The 22920-nt window shown below is 45.2% G+C and overlaps 1 protein-coding gene across 2 annotated transcripts in view; it reads left to right on the plus strand.

The window, feature by feature from the left end:
* The window catches only part of CACNA2D2 (calcium voltage-gated channel auxiliary subunit alpha2delta 2), a 222560-nt gene that overhangs the window by 27021 nt on the left and 172619 nt on the right, over nt 1-22920 (plus strand). The window lies entirely within an intron of this gene.

Genomic DNA, 22920 nt, shown 5'->3' on the forward strand with positions numbered 1-22920 from the left:
TCCTAGTTGAATAGGTTGAAATTCTTTAAATAATTATTTCTAGAAGAAGGAATATTACACTAAAAATCCAGCTCCCAGTCTTCCATTCTTTTTCTGTTAGTGATTTTCTTTGTGGCCATAGTGGACTCTTCATCACTTTTCAGGACAAAAAAAATATTTGATTCTGACATTTCTTGCTACGCCTCACTAAATTTCTCTTTCTTCCAGTGTTTTGGCACAAGCCAAAGTTGTTGACTTTAGTCAAAAATGGATCAATTTGTTGTGTTCCCAGCCTAGATGATTTCTTCATGTTACAAAACCTGCTCCAGGGTAGACTCCGTGCTCAAGAAGTATTTCCCATGCTGGTGCATCCCTGTCCCAACCTACCAGTGTCCTGCTGTGCCAGCACTCGCAGCAGGACTGACAGCGTGTGCTGCTGGGCTTTGTGCCTCACTGAGCAGCTCCCCTGGGTGTTGTGTTAGAACTCCTTTGCTGGATGGCCAGGCTGAGGTTCCAAGTCTCTTCTGGCTCGTTACCTGAGTTGTGTTTGATTCTGTGTCTTCTGAGGTGAGCAGCTAGCTGATCAGACCATGCCCCCCTCCTCCTCTAGTACTGTGTATCTCCAGTACTGTGTCCTCTAATATCTGTGGCCGCCTGCTAATGGACTTGCTTCTTTGCTGGCAATTACTGAGGAAGCCAAAGCCTTCAGAACGAGATGGGGGAAAAGCTAAGTGATGTCAGTGCTGAGCCCCCTTTTCTGCCCTGTCTTCCTTTCTGCTCTTCTCTGGTTGTCTTTCCTGAGGACCGCTTCAGTAGCAGGGACGAGCGCTCGCCCGGAGGCGTTGCGCAGCCGCGGTGCAGCCTTTGGCTCTTCGGCAGAGGCGTCAGCTGGGGCAGGGTGGGTAGCAGAGCTGGGCCTGGGCTGTGCCTGCTCTCCTCTCAGTGGTTTGGGTGAGCAGAGCTTCGGGTCTAGCAAGCTGCCTGGTTTTGTACCCTACTTCCCCTTCCTCTGGGCTGTTGAGAGAAGTCAAAATATAGCATCCAGATCCGCCTCACCAGCGTATGACTGGAAGATACGGATACTGCTGGCCTTGGTGATACGAGGAAACACCTGGTCTGTAAAGGGCCAGACAGCCCCAAACCTGAGCCCTGGCAGGCCATGGGCCTCTGCACGAGCTGTGCTTCATCCTCAGCATGTGGGACTGCGCAGAAGGAGGATGAACCCAGGGAAAGGGGAGACTTGCGCTGTGCCCTTCGGGGTGCAGCCCGCTGCTGGCAGGGGTTTGCTGGATGTGGCACAGCAAAAGTGGCTAGGCTCGGTCCTTCTAATCAACATATTATTTTACTTCAGTGGATTTCCATGCCTGTCTCTTTTTCTTGCCCGTTATCTTCTGCCATTTTTCTCATCTTTGCTTTGCCAGTTTGGCATCTCTGCCTGGCGGAAGTACTGCTGTTCATTCATCTGGCCTTTTGTGAAAGGGAAGGACAAATCCTGCTGGCCAGGGCTTGGGGCAGAGTGACCAGGATCTGTGCAGATGTCCCCACCTTTGTCTGCCTCACAGCATCACCTGCAGCCTGCCTGCCCCTTCTGCTCAGCACTGCTTCTCTGATACATCACCTCTTGTTTTCAAAGCATGACTACCCTTGAGTTGAGGCAGCCACAGGTGAGGAACTGTGGTTGAGCCTGCACAAACAAGAACTTGAAACTGAAAAAAAAAAAAAGTATACTAGCAGAGTTTTGGCTTGGATCTGAAGAGCTGAAGTGGCATCCACCATATTACTGCAGTCATTAGCACTCCTCCCGTGACGGGGTCTCTGCAGTACCAAGTATTTCACATGGCTGTGTGAGTGCATTCCTCACAAGACTGCTCATACCAACCTAGAGAGTCTCTTTAATGCCAGCACTCAGAGGTAAGGCATGATCTTATCAAGGGAGCTGACAAGGTTTTCTGTTCAACTTTTTTGATCTTGGGTAACTACTGGCATAATAGTAACATAGCCTAAATCTTCCAAGTAACTGTGTTATTACATGACATTTAATTTGATCTTTTGTTTTCTCTGGGTATAAAACACTCACCTAGTCATTCAGTAGGACTGGTGAATTCGCAAAGTGTTTATGGGATTTCAAATGAAGATGCTAGAGAACGGGAGCCCCCCTGCAGTGTGCTCTGCACGCAGTGTCTGAGGAGCACGTCTGCTTCCAAATGGCTCTGTCAGCTGGACTGGGCATTTACAGAAGGACAGCGATGTGGTCCTTTGACTTGGCAGAGTTGGGAATAAAATACTAATCTTCTGATACTCCATAATCCACAGTTTGTACTTCAAAACACCACAGCAGAGTGCATCTGGTCTTTTCCGTCTGAGGAGTCAGCCCCAACCTCTGGAGTGGGAGCTGAGCGATGCCCAGTGACTGCGCTGTGCTCAACAGAGTTCAGAGAAGGAGTTTGAGCCCAAAGCTTGGGCAACACACGCAGCCAGCTGCTTATGCTACAGCACTGCGGAATGCCTGCTTTCTTCCAAATGCTGAAAGGGAGAAAGGACCTAATTTGAGTTTTCCAACAGCTCGTGTGCTGTCTGGGGGCTGACCAAGAGTATGGCCTCTGTACCCCAGTGAGATGATGGTTCCAAGAGCTCCATGCTCGTGGTTCCCAAGCTTGTGCGTTATCTGTTTGATCCTTGCTGTTCCTCTCCCCCCTTTCCCTCCCCCTCTCCTACCAGCGTGCACACAGCCTGTTTCCGCACACCATCGCTGTGCCCTCCCCTGCTCCTCATGTTTGATAAGAGGAAGTGTGCGATGCCAGATAAACACATTCCTGTTCCAAACTGCTTGGGTTTATTTTAATCTGCCTGGGCCATTCAGCAGCCTCAGCACTCTGTTCAGTGCTGAGTGCAGAGCCAACAATATATTATCAAGGAGGAGCATTTAAATGTCCTTAGCCTTGCAGCGGCTTGGTGGGAGAAGGGAGATCCTCTGCCACCCTTTGCTTGGGCCCGTGTCAGCCGTTGTTACCCCTCTTACACCCATCGTCTTACTTCTCACTCTATCTCTCTACTAGAACCATATTGCATCCGTACTGGGAGATGTCAGCGAAACATATGCTCCAGCTTTTAGTACATTTGCATAATTAGAGTAATGTGTATGAATAATTTATAGCTGTATGTGGCTGCTCAGTGTGTGACGTTAGCACCCCGCGCTAAATCCTTTCCAGTGGGTGGTGCAGATCCTGCACCAGAGCCATTGTGCCGATGCAGTGTACAGCCTGTTGGCAGATGCAGGAGCCCTGCTTTGAGAGATCGGGGTGTGCATATATATACATATGTGGCTTTGTACATGTGTGTATATATATTTAGTGAAGAAAGATGGGCTTTTACAGTTGTAGGGGAAGAGCAGGCTAGAAGTCTCAGAGGCTGAAATGCCTTAGACTCAGACTCAAAACTTGCTCCATTTATGCAGAAGCTGTGAATGAAAATGTTCTGCAACATTTGAAAGCTGAGGCAGGGATTTTTCCAGCAGGACTCAGGTGTGACTAGTTTGTTAGTTTGTATGCCAGGTTTATGGGGTTTTTTTAAATTACTTTTTCAGATCATAAAACTTAGCAGCTTGCAAGGTGGGAGGGATTAACTTGCCTGCACTGTGTCACAGAGCCTGATCTCAATCATCCAGTCAATAAATAGTAGCAAAGGATTGCCTGGGCACTGTTCTCTCTATTTGCCAGCTCTTTAGTGTGTGAGTTCTCATGCTGGAAAGCCCAGAGTCCCAAGCAGGTTTTCTAGAGGAGTGATCCCAGTGGTTGAATTCTGGTACTTATGTTCCAGTTAATTTTAGCTTAGACTATATTTGGTCCTTTCCAAATGTTTGAGAGCCTTGGCTGGAAAGCACTGTGTAAACTGGAAAGAAGTGCAGGCACGCGCACTTACTAGCTCATTAGTATTATCCACTGGGAAACTGAGGCAGGTGGTTAAGCTGAGCAAGTCTGCATAACGAATGTGTGGTACAGCCTGGATGGTGCTCCATCATGTGTACAGACCGCGGGTCCTTAGAGGAGTGTGTGTGTTTAGAAGGGTAACAGGCATAGTAATCGTCCTTAAAGCCCTTGCTTTGAACCTTTTCACTCTACAGAATTACTTTGTAAAGATAATACACTTGCAGCTAGTTGGTGAGTTAGCAAAATCAGAGGGGACTGCCATTGAAATTTTATGGAGCCATTTCTGATTTATATTGCTGTCAGTGACAAGTTAAATGAGCCCAGCATTCAACAGACTGATGTTCAGGTGCATGCATCTCCCGAGTGCTGCTCTGCACTTCATGTCCAAAAACGTAGCTGATGTAGCAAGCCAGTCAACAACCACATTTGTAAGATCCTCATAAATATTCAGTGAAACTCTTACAATTGATGGTGTGGCTATTACGCAGCCATATGAATCCATGGGAGCGATGAGACCTTGGTCGATTTTTCTGGAAACCTCTCTCAGCCAGGTTGTCTTGCCCCTGACTGAAGGAGCCTCTGTTGGTCCTCACATCTGCTCCGCCTTCAATCGCTACCTTCAGACTGCATTCAGAAACAAAGCAAGACAAAATCCAAACCAACCCTGCCAGAATGTGGGATGAATAATTAGGTGGAGATCATTAAAGTTTGCCTCCTTAAAAACATACATAGATTATTCTTTAATGGAAAGTTAACTGTTTTATTATTCTCTCCAGATGGTTCTTTTCCTTTACGTTCACAGGGGAATTGATATAGCCTGGGATTCAGTCTCCTGTGAGCAGAGCTGGTAACCAAAAACGCAACTCTATCACTGATCAAGATACAAAAAAACAATAGACAATATGCATACGTATTCCATCATAGTTTCAGATTTTAAATATTTGGAGGCTGTAAGTGCCCCCTCAAATTGAAATGCTGCATGCTGGGGAGTTTGCATTTCTCTTGCCTGTCAAGCAAACGTTTGGCATTGAACACTACTGAATCCACACTTTCTTGTGGCTGATCAGCCACTTCCAGATACTGGACTGTGGAGCAGCTTGCAACTGCCCGCACTGAAACATGCAGTTGTAATAAAAGGTTTAAAGAAAGAAACTGTCATTTGATACTCAGGGTTATTGTATGGAAGAAGCAGTGAGATGTGTCACATCTCCTTTGTTCTGTATGTAGAAATGCAGGAGGGTGGGGAGAACACGGTGGAGGTGACTTCTCAAGGGCACAGTTGTGGTTTTTATGTTCTCGTGTGGCTTCAACCTGGTAAACTGCAGCTGCGAGCCTGCATGTTAAGTGAGCATATTTATTGTTTCTCATTACAGCAGATCACCCTTGACATCTGATGTGAATAACTTGAATGGGCCCCTTATTTCGAACACCCAGCCATGCTGACTTATTGGCCCGCAATGGTTCTGCTGGTTTTATAGGTACTCATTTCCTTTTAATTATTTAGACTTAAAATATTATTGTAAGGGAGGGAGAGTGATTCTATGATTAGATCAGCGTTGCCTTCCTCACTGAAGTCCAGATGATCTGCTCATATTGGCGAGCTTTGCTCGACGATTGAGGACCTGTGGCTAAAGCTGTAGTTTGCTGTTGCTTCACTGAAAGGGATGGCTCTGCTTTTGGGGGAGACTGCCTCTTGGGAGATTCCAGATCTTGGTAACCTAAAAGGTTCTGTAGCTTTCCAGCACTTGTATGTTTTGCAGCTTACTTTGACAATGCTGCATAATGCTGGAGCTCGAAAAACTCCACACTCCTTTGTGTCTTAGGGATAAGCCAGGCACTCTTGTAGTTTGAGAGGTCGTATCCAGAGCAGAGGGGATGGAGGGGGAAAGGAAGATGAACAGGCTAAGAAGGAACTGTCACAGGGAGGTGATGCTAATGGTTATGGATTTGCCTCTTCCTTCTGTTGCTCTCAGGCTGATCAGTGCCAACTGACATATGTGGAGCATCTCCTCTTTGTTTTGATATATTTTGGAGGGTTTCTCTGTTTCATTTTTGGGGATTTATATTTGTGTCTGGTCCTTGTGATTCAGTTATTCACTGGGCTTCAGGTTTTATTTACTTTTTTTCCCTTTTCTAACTGACCTTCCGCACCTGTAAGCGTCCAAGACAGATTTAGTATGTGTTTGTTTAGCACCTACCATAACCAACAGTGTCATGCTTTTTGGACACTGACCATAGTATAAATATTAAATAGTAAGCAAGAGCACAGAGAAAAATCCCATCTGAATGAAACATGAGATTTGCCTGTGCAAAGAGATGCTGTGAATGAGAGGCATGGCTATTTCTATCAGGGCAGTTCCCTAAATGCCTGGGTGATGCGTCTTGGACGGGTGGCAGGATCTAGATGTCTCTGTGTGTCAGAGGAGCCACTCTAGGGATTGTTTAAGCAGTAGCATTAGTTATCATCTGTTGGATGCCCAAGCGAAGCCTTTGCTTGTAGCTAGGAGGCAGGGAGCAGATTTTCAGCTCCCTGCTGTGACTGTAAGGCCAGGTAAATAGAGAAGGAGGAGACAGCAGGGGGTTTATGTGACTTGAGGAGCAAAGATGATTGTAATGGTAAATGTTGGATTACTTTTAAAAACAAGTAGGTCATTGAAGATACCGTGGTTGGTGAACAGAAAAAGAAAGAAAGGCAGATTTATTCCTTGTTCTTCTAAAGATTTGTTACACTGTAAAGCTCACTTCGCTGCTCAGTGTGCTGTCTTTTTTAATTTTGGAAGTTCTTTGTTTCTGTTTTTGTCAGTGGTCCAGCAAGGATGATACTGGACCTGAGATTAGAGGCCTGGCATCTTCGGAGGAGCCTGGGTTCCCAGCTCCCCTGGGCATTGTGAATAGGCTGGGCCTTACTGTCGTTCTTGCTGGGAACATCAGCTGTTGTTTCTCTTTCCCGTTCTAGCAGGGGTTTGCCAGCAATCCCACAGTAGTCAAGACAAATTGTTTAAAATTAAACTGTCTTTTGTCTTCTGCCCCTTTTACAGAGTGTTAGCATGCAAGAGAAACATCTGTCTCCATCCCTGCCTTTTGTAGAGGGGGAAGGATGGCTACTTAACACCCAGTGGTAATTATTTGATATGAGGTATATACATAGAGTATTATTCATAGCATCAATACCGTATATATCTGGTTCTGAGTATAAATGATAGCTCCAATGTATTCTTAAACTCTTAGCGTCTTGGTGTTCATTGAAAAAGAAATTGTAGCATGATAATACCGTGCTTACATCTAGTGCATTTCATGGCTGATTATTAAAATTACTTGCAAACAAGTGTGCTTTCACATCTCAATACAGAAGAGAAGGAAAACATTACAGTCTGTCCACTGTAAATAGGTAAATTGAGGCTTGGGCGAGGGCAATCGTTACTCTGCAGAGTGAGTCTGATGGAGGGCTGGGGAGGGAGCCTGTGAATCCCCACTCCAGGGCTTATCTTCCAAATGTCTTCCTTAATAACAACTGTTCAGTGTGTCACTTCTGGCTCATTATGACATCTATTAGCACCGAGCAATGGATCTTAGGAAATACAAGTGAGAGAGACAGACTTTCAGCTTTGAATTCCCCCTTAGGAAACTTTTCTGGCATGTTTCATAAGTGGCAGCTTCTTGTCTATATTCACAGGGTTTGTAACACATGGCATTTTCTCTTTGGCTCTGCCCTCGGCTCCCTCCCGTGCGCAGGTGATATGCCTCTGCTCTTGCCTTGCCTCTGCTGTTGGTGTGAGTTTGGAGGGCTGTGCTCCTGATGCAGACCCGAGCAGCAGTTGATTGCTAGCTTTCCCTCCCCCTTAGATGTGTGCTAGCTCTCGAACGACATTTTGAGGTGCCTGAAGCATTCTGTGGAAGAAAATTAATTGGTTTTGACAAACCACAGCAGTCCCTTGGGTGCCTGGGAGTGCAACATTTATTGAAACCAGGCAGGAAATCAAAAAGCTCTGGTGTTCATTCACCTCTAGTGCAGCTGTATCAAAAAAATAAAAAAATCCTTAACCTTCCTCTGGATTTTTCACTCTGACATTTGAATCGTCCACTAACTTTCTAATAAAACCTCCTTTTTCTTTTAAAAGGGAGTTTAGTGGTCATGAAAGATGCCAGAATGACAGGCCAGGGAGTAGATGGTCTCTGTTTACCCACAGAGCAAACGCAGCATCAGGGCAAACATACTTGCCATTGTACTTCCACCTTGACCTGCAGCATCCCAAAGGAGGGTGGGGAATTGCAGTTTTTCAGCACTTCTGGACTTGGCCTTTCTGCTTACACAACTCAATAAGGAATCAGGCTTCTCCTGCTATTGCAAAACAGTATTAAGGAAGGATTTTTTATCCCAGCTGTAGCTATAACAACTTCAGTGCAAACCTCAAACTCAAAGCACTCTGCTAGCAGAAACCATCTCCTAGCCCCACTCTTCCAGGAGTCTGGCCCGTCTTCCTAACATATTGGTTACAATCTGATTCATTTCTAAAACATATGCTGATATCCAGTGCAAGTTACAACCGTTCTTGTTGGCAGAAGATACCTTTATATGTGAAAGGTGTGCCATGGTGCGTGGACCCGGCTGTGACTGTGCCTGCAGCGATGTGGGTGCCCTTCAGTTGGCCACTGGCTTGAGGTCACTGGTCTGCTCTGTGCAGGCTTGCTGATGGGAGTCATTAAGTTACCGTCAAGTTTGAATTTGGTGTTGGTTCACCTTTAAAAAATAGCCAGCAGTGTTCTTCATATGACTCTGAAGGCAAGTCTGGGAAATGAGGGTAACAATTTTTAAACAAAAGATAGCTGCTGCCCAGGTGCAGTCACAAAATAGGGTTGTGTTTAGTTTTACGTGGGGTGTCCACCTGTCAGCCTGTAAAGTGGCGTGTGATTTCTGGACCATGCCCTGCTTGACAGAGCTGTGGAATCTTTCTACAGGTCTTGCTGTCTGTGGGCATCTCCAGGAATGGTGTTAGGGGGAAACCACATGCTTTTAGCCTATGGGATTAGGGCTATCGTGGGTCTTGGCCTCATGGACTAAAGAGAGTACTGGAGCCACTGGAAAGGATTGGGGAAAGGATTCACACACAAACAACATAATGGAGTTATGCAACCCCTCCAGGGGCCTTACTGCAACAGATTCTGTGGGATTTAGCAGGTTTTTTTCTGTTTTCCATCACCATAAGTTTTATGTGGGTATGGTAGGGGTAAGCACTCTGAATTCAGCGAATGAGTATCTGAGGGAAGCTGTGTGTTAGGCAGGAGGTCCCGAGGTCCTTGTGTGTGTTCTCAGTAGCTGCAAGTGCTGGACAGAGGTGGGACACAAGGCTCAGAAACCAGCCTTGCCCCGAGGACTGTCGGTGTGGTTAGAAACTCTGCAGGTGGATTGAAGCTCCTGCTAATTGCTGGGGTGACAGAGGTGGGGAAGCCATGAGGACAGAGGAAGCATTTGCTTCTAAAGTCTTTCTGTGAATTGGCTCTTTGCTGTTATCTCTTGCAGAGACAGAGCAGGGGTGTGTGGTATCTGTAAAGGGGACAGATGGGGAGACCAGCCTTAGTGGGTCCTTGAGATGGAGCAGGTAATGTGACTGCGGCAGCGAGTGGGGGAGTGTGGATGGCTGCTCGCTCTGCGTCATGGTGAGATGGTGAGAACTCCTTAAGCAATTAATTAGCACAGCTGAGAAGCTGAGCTCAGTGCTAAAGGTGATCTGCAGTTATACCAACAGATACACACACAGGCTTTATTTTTCTGGCTTGGAACTTAGCTGGGCGCCGGGCTTGGTGGTTGTTCATGAATAGCTTGTAGAAGCGTTGCAGTATCCTCTAGAATAGCTTGTGGGAGCGTTGCCCGAAAAGCCCGGTAATGTGGGAGGGCAAAGAGGGAGTCATCAGCGATCCTAAATGCAGCTTTGGCAGGTCAGGGTGCTGTAGGAGAAACAGGCACGTACAGGGTCCATGGCAGGGTGGTGCTTCCACGCTGTGGGACTGCACCATCCCACCTGCCCGACGTGAGGTCACCTGGAGGGACAGAAATGGGCACCAGCACTCGGGAGGAGGGGCAGAGTGCGGATGTTTGTACGGACAGGGCTGGTAGAAGGTTTGTCCTAGAAGCGACTGACCTGAGTGCTGGCAGAGTTGATGTACGGAGCGGCAGCACTGCTCTCTGGAATTACTGCATGGGTTTCTTCTTTACCTTTTTCCTCTTTTAATGATTCTGCTTTCTGGCATAACATCTATCTGCTTTGGATATCAATGTCTATAGGAAACTGGCTGTAGCTAAAATTGTAAATTAACTGCTTTGAAGCTTATGTCCCAGATGTCAGTAGTGATAGATACTGTTGAGTGGTTTCTAGCTAGAAAAGACTTTGAGCAGTGTCATTTTTCATGGGAAAACTTCCCATATGCTTCTCCAAGAGGCTTTTCTGGGCAATTAAGTGACATGCTGTATGCAGAGATAATGTGAATTCAGAGAGCTTTTGCATTTCATCTTCTATGACATATCATACATACAATGGAAGTGGTCACCATGAGTTTGGCTTTTGGTCCCAGTTACTTCTAAAGGAGCGGGGTTTGTCACCCAGCTATCACCCATAATCAGCAGGACTCCTCACTGTTTCCTGTATGAACAGTTGTATGCACATGACACACTATGAAGTTGGGATGTGGGAGGATCCGTGGCAGAGGGAATCCCATCCTAAGGCCAAGGGGGCCCACTGAATGGCAAAGTATTTAGCCTTGCAAGGCAGCTCCTGAGCCTGTGGAATGTCTGTTAAGAGAGACACAATGCTCTGGACAAGGTCTAAGTGTCACAGGAGTGACATCCTTTGATGCAACTGAATGGCACCTTATTTTCCTCTCTTATTTAACAGACTAATAAAGTTCTTTTCACAGGGAGCATCTGACTGTGTAGGGAAAACCAAAGTGTGCTGCTGCTCACATCTAAGGCAACAGGATAAGGAAGTCTGAGAGAAAACTCAGCAAAAACCATGCATGCAGGGGAAGGGTACAGCATGGATTGTGAGTTAGGGGGCTTTCAGAGTCTCCCACAGAGAACATCTAGCACTGGTAGCTTCATTCAATTTGGGAACAGAGGTGTGGGCTGCCCGGGTCCCTGCACAGCTCCGTGCACCGTGCCGTCTGCCTCTGGGATGCCAAGCTCTCTCTTTGAGATTTTCCTTGCCTGACTCCTCTGTGCCAGCAGTCCCAAGGTTCCTGCTGCTTTGCATTTCAGCCGTGTGTCAAGAAATCCCAGCTCCTGGGGTCAAGTGCTAAGCATTTGCTTCTTTATCAGATATTTACTTAGGAGGATTTCATTATACTGAATCTACTAGCTTTGAATAAATTCACAAGCAGTAAATTTATTCTTGTTCTTTTTGAAGGGACTTTATGCTAGAGAAAACTTTGAAGAAGACCATTTATACCAAAAGCAATTACTTTCTCGGTAATTTTGTATGTATTTTACTGCAGATACTGTATTTCTATTTGACTGTGAGCTTTCTCCCAAGTGCCACTGCTGTGCTGGAAGTGGAGGAATTTAGACACTTGAATTTGTGGTGCCCCAACGTTTTCACAGTTAACACTGAATGTATTTGTCTGGGCACTTATTTGAACAAGCTCCACCTCTCTGAATAAAGCTACAGGTTGATCTTATCAGAGTCCACTTGTGGTTGCTTCATATGAAGTGTGTGAGGAATTTGTTTTGGTTTTTTTGTTTTCATGGGGGTTTTGGTTGGTTGGTTGGTTTGATTTTTTTTGTTTGTTTGTTTGTTTTGATTTTGGGTTTTTTGTTTTTTTTTTTTTTGGCAAGACCAGTGTGTCAGCTTCTGGTGGTTGGATTTCTTCAGCCAGGTGGTAGAGGTGATCTTATGTGACACTGCAGAGGGCATGTCCAAAGCCTTGTTGCTCAGTTCATGAATATCCAGGAACCGTACTCTGCAATATGGGTAAGCTCAAGTTCTGGAAAAAGCAGCTTACTACGTGATTTGGATTATTAAACAAACCTGTAAAAAATCCATCTGCAAATAACTTTCAAACATGCGTTGGGGAAAAGCTGAATTCTTCACTTCAGCGACTGGTTTGCTCTGGCAATATGCTGTAATGCCACATGCACAGGAACTCTTTCTGGTGCCTCAGTTGCAGCCCTGTGTGCACAGGATCTCCTGCAGTCACTTGGCCAAGTCCAAAACAAAACAGGAGGAAAAGCTCAAAGAAGAATTTAGGCAGTTTGGTCTGATAATCCATCAAGTCCTCTCTCCACTGGATTATTTTACATGCTGTGCTTCAGCAGAAGGAAAAACATAAGGTAAGTCATTCAGCACCTCTGTGTTGAATAGAATAAAAATACTTGGTGGCCCCTGTGATAAAAAAGCAATGCTTCGGGGTTGGAGGTTAGATTTACCAAAATAGCTGGTTGCATAGATATTGATGATGATAACAGCTATCCATGCTCCGTTTAAATGTGCTCTTAGCATTTCCAGAGTGCAAGCATGTGCATGAATCCTTTTGAAAATGGACAAGGGAAAACTGAGGGGACATGTATGGAAGAGAAGCATATTCATATTAAAATCCAGAAGGGTAGAATATTGGGTTTTTTCTCCAACTTGAGTTTCTCATTAACAAGATTTTTTTAATTTAGAAGTATCTCATTGGTTGGTTTAAAAAAGAACCAAACCAAAACCTTAAAGTGTTGGTCCCTGTTAAACTCTAAATAATATATTCCATGCTGAATTATTGTTTTATGGGAACCAATGATAGTTCATCAGATAGCATTAGATATTTAATCAGAAAGCAAAAATTGTTTTTCAATGGAAATTATTATATATATTAAAAAAATCAATTAATTATAAACTATTGCTGTTACATGGTGTATATTACTTGTGTTCAAGTCTAAATCTAAAATGAACAAAAAACTTGTCATGTGAACATCCCAGTCTAAACTGTGTGTCTAGCTTTAATGCTTGTGATAGACTGAAGAGAAAAATCACACAGTGACTTTCCTATTATTGCTGTTATGAGGGAGACAGAAACATTCATCTGAGCATTTCTATGGTGCGAGAATGTCATAGAGCTTTCTGGGCTGTTCATTATCCAACTAAGCCACTTGCGTGTGCAGAAATCACACATTGTACTTGATTTTTGACCTTTTTTTCTTTGCATGGCATTTGGTTTAGGATTTCATGAAGAATAGAAAATTTATTTCTGGATCAGTAGGTCTGTGAAGTTTCAGTTAGTCTGGATAGGCCACAAACTTGATCTGATTTGCTGGCAAAAGGAAGGAAAGACTTTTGTAATTCAGGTAGAAAGTAGTTGGTCGGCACATCTGTGGTTGGATCCTGTCTCTGTCTTGAGCCTATTCTGCGAGCCTGGGTTAGGTCCTTGATCACTGTGCATCATCCTGGTGTAAAAATATATTGATGGACTTCCCTCCCCCCGTGAGGATTTCCAAATTCACATTTGATGAATGTTAGTAGCACCTGCCACAGAAAAATCTAGGGACAAATTGCACACTGTTGGTTATTTTTAAGAGGAAACCAAAAGAAAAATAAGTACACTGTGAGTGTTGTGTAATTCATGTTTTGAAGTTGACACTCAATAGGTAGAAATTAGCTGGAGCTGAAAGTAAAGGACAACTTTGGGCACAACAGGGCTTTGCACTACTTTGCTAGTATTCATAGAAAAGTACATTTTTGGCAGATCTCTAGTTTCAGCTTCTTTGTGTGCCATTATAACCCCTTTCATAGAGGTCCAGCAAACCTTGGAAGAATCACATATGAACTGACTTAAATCTTCCCCCCTCCCCCAAACCTCTAAATGGGGGTTTAAGGCTCAAGCTGCTTCTAGTTCTTGTGGTCTGTCTCAGTTTGAGTTATTTTTCTCATGAAATACTGAGCAGAAGTAAAATCAGTGCCATAATAAAAGATGTCCCTATTTCATAAGGACCATAAGAGCAGCTGTTGAGGACAAACATTAGCCTAAGAAGGTCTCCAGGGGTTGGCTTTGACAGAGGTAATCTTTCTTGTAATAACATTCCTAATGTGGATCTCTGTTAGCTATATGTAATAATTTCTTCCTCTGTATTTGTTCTGGTACATCTCTAGGGCTGCTTGTATGTACTGTAGAATATTTACCATATTTCTTTCTTTCCATCTATTTTGCCATGGTCTTATAATATGTATCTGTTGCAGATCTGTTCTCTTCTAAATTTGTAGTGTTCCTCCTAGTTTCTCCTTTACCCCTTATAGAAGGTTTTGTCTGTCTTCTCCCTCAGATGTCCTTCTCAGAGCGTTGCACCTGTGAGCTGAGGGTACTTCAAATTGCAGTTGCAGTTCCTGCTCATAATATTTGCAGCGTTGGGAGCAGAAGGGAGAGGAGGGGTCCAGCAACAGTTGCCCCAGTAGCCTCTGTTTCTCACTGGTGGCTCCTGTTCAGATAAGTTTGTTGTCCAGCAGATACTTAGGAATTCAACTACAGTAGCTACAGTCTCAAGCTTGTTGCATTAGGTCCTGGCGTATCTCCCCAGCAAATCCTTCGTTTGCTATTAATTTCTCCTGTCCTGACGCTAGCTGTTATCAAGCGGCAGCTTGATGCTTTGAGATGTCTGGAGGTGTTTTAGGAATCTTGTTACTCCTACTTCTCTTTCTTTGCATCTCTCTTGCTATATAGATGATATAATAATAGAATAACACCTCATGGAGGAGACTGTTGGATTTTGTTTTGACTATTACCACTTGATTGCATTTGTCATTGCTTTTTCCTACATATTTTTACCATGCTTTGGATTTGCCTAAAGATCTTTTGGGCAAATATTGAGGCACCCTAAACCATGGCAGAACAATATTAGAACTCTTGTTCAAATATTCTCCTACCTCTGCCATCTAAAACCCCATCTTTACCACTATTCCACCGCACCCATTATGCATGCAACTCCAATGTTTCTGGTGGCAGATAATTTATTTTATTTGTCATCTAGAGCTCTTCTGACTATCTGGCCATTTATCTAGAAAATCTAGACAGCTTTTAGACTGGTCAGAGGAATTCCATGGCACTGAGTTAACTGAGAGGTGGGGGACTCTCTTCATCTCTGACCTTTTCTTTGCTCCAGCCCAACAGAAGGATGTAGCATTCGGGATGGGTCCGTCACGTCCATGGTGTGCAGGGGAATCATTCTTGCACCTCTTCTTCTGGAAAACAGTTCACAGCTGTAATTTCTGCAGCCAGAGGGACTCGGCAAGTGGTGGATCAACAGGATTGTCCAAACTGCCCCGGGGAGGGCCCTGGAAATCGCTGGGTGTCAGCCAGAGCCGGACCTCTGCTGCTTTCCTGGGAGACCCGGGGCTGCGTCACCCATCTGTCATCCCCGAGGAAGGGAAGGGATCCAGCTGACCAAACTCAATTACTTTGTCAATGAGGATAAATAAGGATCATAATCTAATTGTTATGGCAATTGCAATGCAGCAAAGTCGAGGCACCTTTCCAAGGCTTCTATATTTATACCTCACTCGTTTAAAGCAAAGGAGGCAGACCAGCTTTTCCCAGGCTTTCCCCGTGTCCTGGGCAAAGCACGCCACCAGCTCCGACAAACCTGTGATGGTTGATAGGTGACAGTAGGACCATCTCTCTTACTGTGCCTTACTGGTATGCTCTGTCTCTAGCACCAGGGACTGCAGGCTGGTGGTGACTTATAAAAATAATAAAAACATAATAAATAAATAAATAAATATTAATAAAACCCTTCTTGGCACTGTAGTTCCCAGCTGCACGGCGTTGACTTCACCCTCTCACTACAAAGGTTTAACCAACAACTACAGGTGGTGATCCCTTATACCAAAACTAGGGGAACAACATATGGGTACCAAAACTATGGGAAAAGTTTTTAATTTAAAATCTAAGTTCATAGTCTTCCTAACGTGAAAATATAGCACAGCGTTCAAGTTGGTAGTGCTTAGGACTATGGGTGAAGGAATTTTCTGGAAGTCTATAAGCAAATCAGAACAAGCTTGATTATTAATTATCAGGTCCCTTGAGGAATTTGTCTTAGTTTTTTTACTATGTTCCAAACGATAATAACAACAAGATAATGAAGACATGTTTTCCACAGCTGTAACTGAAAGCTTGGTACAGGCTGTATTTGAGGCAACTAGGTCATACTTTGGTTAAATTATTAAAGATTGTTGTATCTAATTACTTGGATACAACAAAGTTAAGTCAGCAGCCTAGCACCTACAAAGTGGGGTCTAGTGTTACACTAGACTTCTTCTACAGGTAATTTGTGTGCGATGCGCTTGTCCTAAAGACTCCTGGCTGGTGCAGACGCGGTGTGGCCATGGCCAGTGGTGCAGTGCTGGACCAGGGACCCGCAGAGCTGCTGTGCCCCACGGCCTGCGCGGCGGTCGGGGGCCGTGGGGCTGGGTGGGGAGCTCTGAAAACACAGAGATGGTGAGTCTGGAGGACTGATCTCTCCCTGGTCTCCTCCTACACGGAGACCTGTGTTCCCCTGCTCACTGCGAAGTCATAAAATCAATTACAAATTAAAGGCCAGATTCATGAGTTCACTTCAGCTGCTCTCGTGGTACAAAACAGCTGCAAATTCAGCTTTTATGCTGTTGTTACTTCCCCCAGCTTTTATGTGTTAGTAGCTTTGCCTTTAAAAGCATTTTTTTAAATGGCTGGAGATTGATGCTTAACTTCAAAGTGCTAACAAATACTGCATTGCAAATTCCTCCTTGGGCTACTTGATTACTTTTTTTTTTTTTAATAATTTTGAAAACAAAGGATACTCTCCTGGGAAATACTGTGCTAAGGTGAATGATGTTTCAGAGTGCACATCAATGCAATCTGAACAGAGTTTTTGCAATTCCAACGGTCAGTTCTAAACCAGGATTTGCACAATTAAGAACATCTGTTATTATGTGTAATTCAGTTAGGCTAAGGAGTTATTGAATAAAAACAAAAAGAAATCTCAATTCTGCCCTCTCACAAGCTAGTACAATTTGTCAGCTCTTGTTAGGATTCATTGAATCATGTGAGAGTTTGATTTTATTTTTGTTTTTTGGTTGTTTTTTTTTTTTTTAATTAACTGTTTATTTCATGGTTATCTTCCTACTGAAAGTTCCTACTCTCACTTCTTTTAATAGTATTAAGCAAAAACATAACAATCACAATTAAGGTTTAAGAACCCAAGTAACGTAACATATTTCAAAGCATAATATATTTTTTTAAAAAAGTCTCACATTACATAATTACCACACAATTTAATTTTTGGATGATTTCATTGTGCATTTTAGGTTGCAGATACTGCTAGCTTTTCTTTCCAGTCTAGTGTTAAAACATCAGATTTCCTGGTTTCATCGTACATGTTCTTGCACAGCTGCTTTTAAATAGTTCATCCAAAATTACTGATACACCTGCTCTGCTTTATAATGCTTTTTTGGGGACTCATGACAGTTCTTTAGAATTTGTAGGGGTTTTCTCATGTTTAAATTGGTACGTACTTTTCCCGCTTAGCTCTACCTTAACATATATTTATTGTAACTGAAAGCGTCTGGCAGGCAAAATCACCCCTGGCTTTATAGCTTTCTTTAGCAGGTCATTAAACAATTAACTTGAATTAACCAGCAATGTCTGGTGTGAGTGCCTGTATCGGGGGTAGGTCTGTGTCTGTATAGCCCACTCAGTGCCATTGAGAAGACACAACCCTGCGCAGACTAATGCACTGGTTTCCTGAATTTGAATGACTTTTCTCTAGAAGCAGCCTAGCCATGGTTTTCAGAAGTTTATAAATGACTGTCTCCATATGTCTGCATAAGTCAGGTATAAAACCATCTAACAAGTTAAATCAGAAATCAGACAAAGAGAGAGGGGACAGGGGAGCAGAGATTACATAATCCTCTTTACTGGAACAAGTGAAAATCTCACTATTTTCTCCAAATAAGCAATATACTCTGTCAGCACAACAATAAAGTGTGCGTGTGCATATTCATCACAACCTGTATAGCCATACATTTGTATAATTAATCAGGATTGGGGGAAAACACATTTGCATCTACGCAAATGGTCTTCCAAAAAATGAAGCAAGGAGAGAGTGTTCCAAATAATTACAGCAACTCTCCTTGCTCAGTGCAGCAGGTCGGCTGACGGCACCGTGCACTTCCACGGGGTGGATTAAGGAATGGGATTTGGCTATTAATTAGTAAGTTCAACAGCCCTTGTGCACCCGTGTGACTGTGCCTGCCCAGGGCAGCGGTGTGTGGTTGTGGGGGGCAGGAGGTACGTGCCTGCAGCCAGCGTGTTGTGTTGATGATGCTCCGTTGCTCTCGGGAAGATTAACCTATTTTTAGACCAAACTGTTGGTGTGAGGCCAAAAGGAACCTTCCATCTTTTAGATTTATGGAGGTTGCCAGGCAGATCTTAAACACTTTCTCTAAACTGTGTTTATTTGTATTTTGGCTTCTTTTTGAAGGCCTGGTTCCCTGTATCTCCTTGGATAGGACCCTTGATATTGAAATGGGTCTGGAGTTTGTCAAGTAATCTAATTCATTCAACATTTGGAATTACCGTGCTAAAAAAAAGTAATTTATTTTCTAATTATTCCCTGTCTTGCACAACCGTGCATCGCTGAAGTGTCGCTATTTAAAATATTTATCTCTCTCCGCTGCGTGATCTGCTTGAAGGCCATGGAGGGGCGATGAAATAAAAGTGCTCGTTCCCGATGCAGGCACATTACTTTGACTTGTCTTGGGCTGTTTTGACGTCTCCCTGTAAATACATTTATTTTTCATTAGGATGTTTCTGGGTTTGTGGCATCCAGGAAAGCCAAAGCCATTATGCTGTTCATCTGTTACAGGCAAAATGAAGATAAACAAGTGTAATGAACTCCTGCTGAAGCCATTTCTCTGTTGTCTTTCCCTTGCTGCATGTGTGTGTGTGTGCAGGTACAGCCTTGCTCATGCAGGCTGGGTGGGTGTGAGCCGCTGTCAGCGTTCACATTACTCGTGTGCGAGGAGGATTCAAGCTCCAAGGGCACTGTAGTCCTAAGGTTTTGCTGTCGTGTCCAGAGAGCTCAGGCATGGGGCATCACACATGCCTTCCTTCATGGGAGCTGTGGGTTTTAACTCGTAATCTTGCTCCCACAGCAGTTCCCTCCGTCCCTCTCCAATGTGTTGCAAGGATAAATACACCAGAGGTGGACCTCCCAGACACTACATCCTCACACTTCCAACCAGGTACTGGTACTGATGGGGAGGATTGGAAGAACCTGCAGAAGATGACGTGCTCACTGCGGGGATTTTTTGTGCAAGCTGGATAGCCCCATCCCAGCGATGGGCTCAAGAGAACTATAGGAGGGCCTGTGACATGATAGAAAATACCCAGTGTGGTTGGAGTTTGGTGGATAGGGAGTTAAACACAGCCAGAGACAGGAATATTGTTTGGAGATCAGGGAAAACTTGGAAAGGATAGAAAGTAAGCTGCAAAGAAGCATGAAGATGAGAATAAAAATGAAAGCGAATATTGAGCTTTCTAGGGTGGCAGATACGCTCTTTCTTATTCCTAGTCTTTCAATTATTTCTCATTTATTTGAGCCCTCCCTCCCACACCCGTTCCCACCCTCCCAAACTGTCTTGCTCATTGAGTCCAAGCAAGTTTATGCTGAATTTTAAAATAACTTCTTTTTCTCCATCTCTAAACTGCTAATCTCCCAGGCTGAGGAATCCTGGGACAAAGATGAGTCCGCAGAGTGGAACTCTGTAAAATTAGCTTTTGCAGCATTAGTGTTTGCACAGTTACAGGCTGAAGACCTGCGCGCCCCCCGCCCCCGCCTGGCAGCCTGCCTCCCTTCCCCGGGGAGGCTGTAAGGCAGCACAGAGCCAGCTGCCTTCCTCCTCTTCCTCCTCCTCTCTTGCAGCCATTCCTCCTCTGCAAGAGGAGCGAAGGGGAGAGGCTTGCATCCATTTGGACAAGGGTTTAATTTGCATTGTCTCAAGCTTACCTGCTGTTACTGGAACGTGTTCTCTTTCAAAGCCAGCGTAAAATCGAAATTCTAGTGCCGATGTCAGGTCACAGGGATGGTTAGCTGAGAAAGGCGGGCATCTGGGGGGATGTTTTGGGGGTGAAGGCGTTGAGCTGAGACATTGTGCATGCCGCGCGTTGCCACCTTGTGCTGTAAGCCCCCTGGGTGATCTTGGGCAAGCGATTTAACAGGGGCCCTCTGTATGCAGGACAGGGGTGGTTGTGGAGCCAAGGGAAGGTGCAGCGGTGAGCCTGTGGCAGGCTGGTGTAGGCCTGCCCGTGCCTCTGGGAGATAAGCAGGCGGTGAACAGCTTTGTGTGAGCGGCTGCAGCTGCCCAGGGCCCTCTGCCTGGAAGCCCGAGCGGCCAGAGAAGCCAAAGCACTTCTGTCTCCTGTCTTTCCACTCGTAACAGTGAACTGTGCGTTGCCTCGTACACTAGAAAACCCTGCAGTCCTTCTAAAAACATAGCTCTTTTGGCTTTTAGAGACCTAATGCGACTGTACATGTTTTCTTTTTATGCAAGCAATAGGTGATGCCATGAAATCTAGCTTTGAGCTCCTTTTGACCATTTCACATGCACTCGTATGTCTAATATTGGTGTAAGAACACTTCTCTGGAGCAACTTCCACTGGTTCTCACTCTTGGCTACTTGCTTTCTACAAATCACCTGTTCAAACCCCATCTCCATTGCTTGCGCTTCTTTATCCCTCACTGCTTCTGCTGTTGTTTATTAGCTTGCTCTGCGTGGCATCTGGGGAATTTGTTCATTGGAAAAACAAAATGAAGTTGCACTACAGCCTAACACATGTAGCAAGGTACTCGCAGCCTGCTGGCCCTTGAGCAGAATCCAGCGCTAACGCTGCAAACCCTCCCTGCTTCCTCTCCGGGCCCCGCTCAGCTGATTGCCTTCTATTTTTCCTTGTGGTGTCGTTATTAATAATCATATACCAATCTCCTCTGACAATCACAATCATTTCCTGGGAGAGAGCAAATCCAAGTCAACCGCATCCAGCTACCCAGCGAAATGATGCTGTGTCTACCAGCCTGATGAATGCCGCTTCTGTCTGTGCCCTTTCTGTGTGTGGAGCACTTGATGCTGCTGGAGGTTTTGAGCTCCATGTGTTTCTCAAGGAAGCTGGCTGCAGGGAGGAGTCATGGCTGCTGAGGCTTCAAGGGGACGGTGATGTTTTGGGAATGACTGTGAGAAATAACACGCGTCGTCTGGCTCTTTCCCTGGGTGCTTTTGCCTGCAGAGGTCAGGAGTGACGAAGGGGCTGGCCAGGCAGCTGCTGTCCTCAGTCCAGTTCTGCATGGATAAAATCTCTATCCTCAGTGCACGACTGTAACTGGCTTTGCAAAAGGGTTTTGGGGAATAGATTGAGCCCCACACCACGTGCTTCCTGCCATATCTGTTTCCCTGCTTTCCATTCTCCTGTGATCCGAGCCCCAGGGTGCTCTTGCTGGAGGGGATTTCCAGTGGCGAAATGGGGGTGAAAGCTTTTTCCCAGAGCTCATGAGTTTCTCAGTTCGCTCTCTCTTCCTCGCAGCTTGGCTTTGTGGGCTCCCAGGCTACATGTGCTGCCAAGTTTTTCTACCAGAGCAATTTCCCTTGTTGCAGTTCTTGACAGCACCACTTTTTCTCTGAGAAGCATTGGGCTGCTGAATGTCTAGCGAGCTCAATTGGCCTGGATGGATGGGACAAGCCAGCTGGGTGCGCTTTGAGGCCGAAACCACCCCTCCTGTCCCAAAGGGGTTGCTACCAAAGAAAAGGTGGTGACTGCAATTTGCTGGGGAGGAAGATTGTGCTTGGGTGGGAAGGAGAACACGGTAGAGATCTGCTTATAGGCACGGGGCAGAGGGGCTCTGGCCCATGTCTGTGGCTCTTCTCCAGGGTGTTGTCCTCTGCAGCCTCCCTAGCTCTCCCTTTTATCGCGTTTCATGAAAGCAAGTTGTCTTTTCAGCTGGTGGGATTAGCGTGGCTGGCTGTGCGACATGGGTTGGCGAGCACACGTTCCCCGTGCAGGGGGATTGCTGGGGGCTCGCTAAAGGGAGGCGCCCAGGAAGGGCAGAGCTGTGGATCGTGTCTTGGGAAATGAGGTCAAGAAACCCTCAGGAGCTCAGTTAACCACAGATGACCAGGACAAACTAGGGCACCGTCTGCATGACTGTTTGATGTAGATGAGAGCCCGTGGCCTGCTTGGTTTGCTCCAGGCTTAGAGTGTCTTCATTTATTTTGCCTTTATTTGTCACTATTTTGATCTCAGATTGGGAGTAGAAAGCCCAGACCCGAGCTCCCCTCCAGTGCCCTCGTGACCGAGCGGTCATTGCGCAGGCAGAGCGGGCGAGTAGGGTGCAGCCTGCTCCGCACACAAAAGCAGTGCGTGGCTAGCATCTCCCTGGCCATCTGGCCCCTCTCCTTCCCCTCATGTTCTTGGACTTTTCTCAAGCAAACCCTAACATATATTTGTCTTTTCTGTATTTCCTTGTGGATCTTCCTATGAAATATTGTGAAGTGGATCCTGTTTTATGTTACAAGCCGTTTGTAATGAGATTGGAGAGAGATACAGCATTTGACTGCAGTGGCTGTTAATTTTAATATGCTATGAATCTCGAGGTAGCTTTTTATTCTTCCTACGTTGAACCTGCTTGCTGCTGCTGCTACAGTCTGCATGGGGGATATGTCATGTGAAACAAAAAGGCTTAATGAAGGACAGAGGGAAGAACTCTGCCAGTGTTTTCTAAAACATGAGTTTTATTAAACACAAATCACAATGTCTAGAGGTTCATGATTTAGAGGCTCTAAGAAAAAGCTTGGCAGCAGTAAAAAGGATAGGGGGTGGTTGATAGAGGCCTTAAAAATGCACCCAACTCTGGGCAGAAGATGAGGGTGCAGTGGAAAATACCAGTCCCTCCTGGTCTGAGCAAAGTCCTTCACAGGTGAGGGACAGAGGAGAGCCCATCAGCAGCATGAGGCCACGGATGGCAGGGTAG

This window comes from Tyto alba, unplaced genomic scaffold, assembly GCF_018691265.1.
Source record: "Tyto alba isolate M040663 unplaced genomic scaffold, T.alba_DEE_v4.0 Super-Scaffold_3, whole genome shotgun sequence".
Lineage (NCBI taxonomy): Eukaryota > Metazoa > Chordata > Aves > Strigiformes > Tytonidae > Tyto > Tyto alba.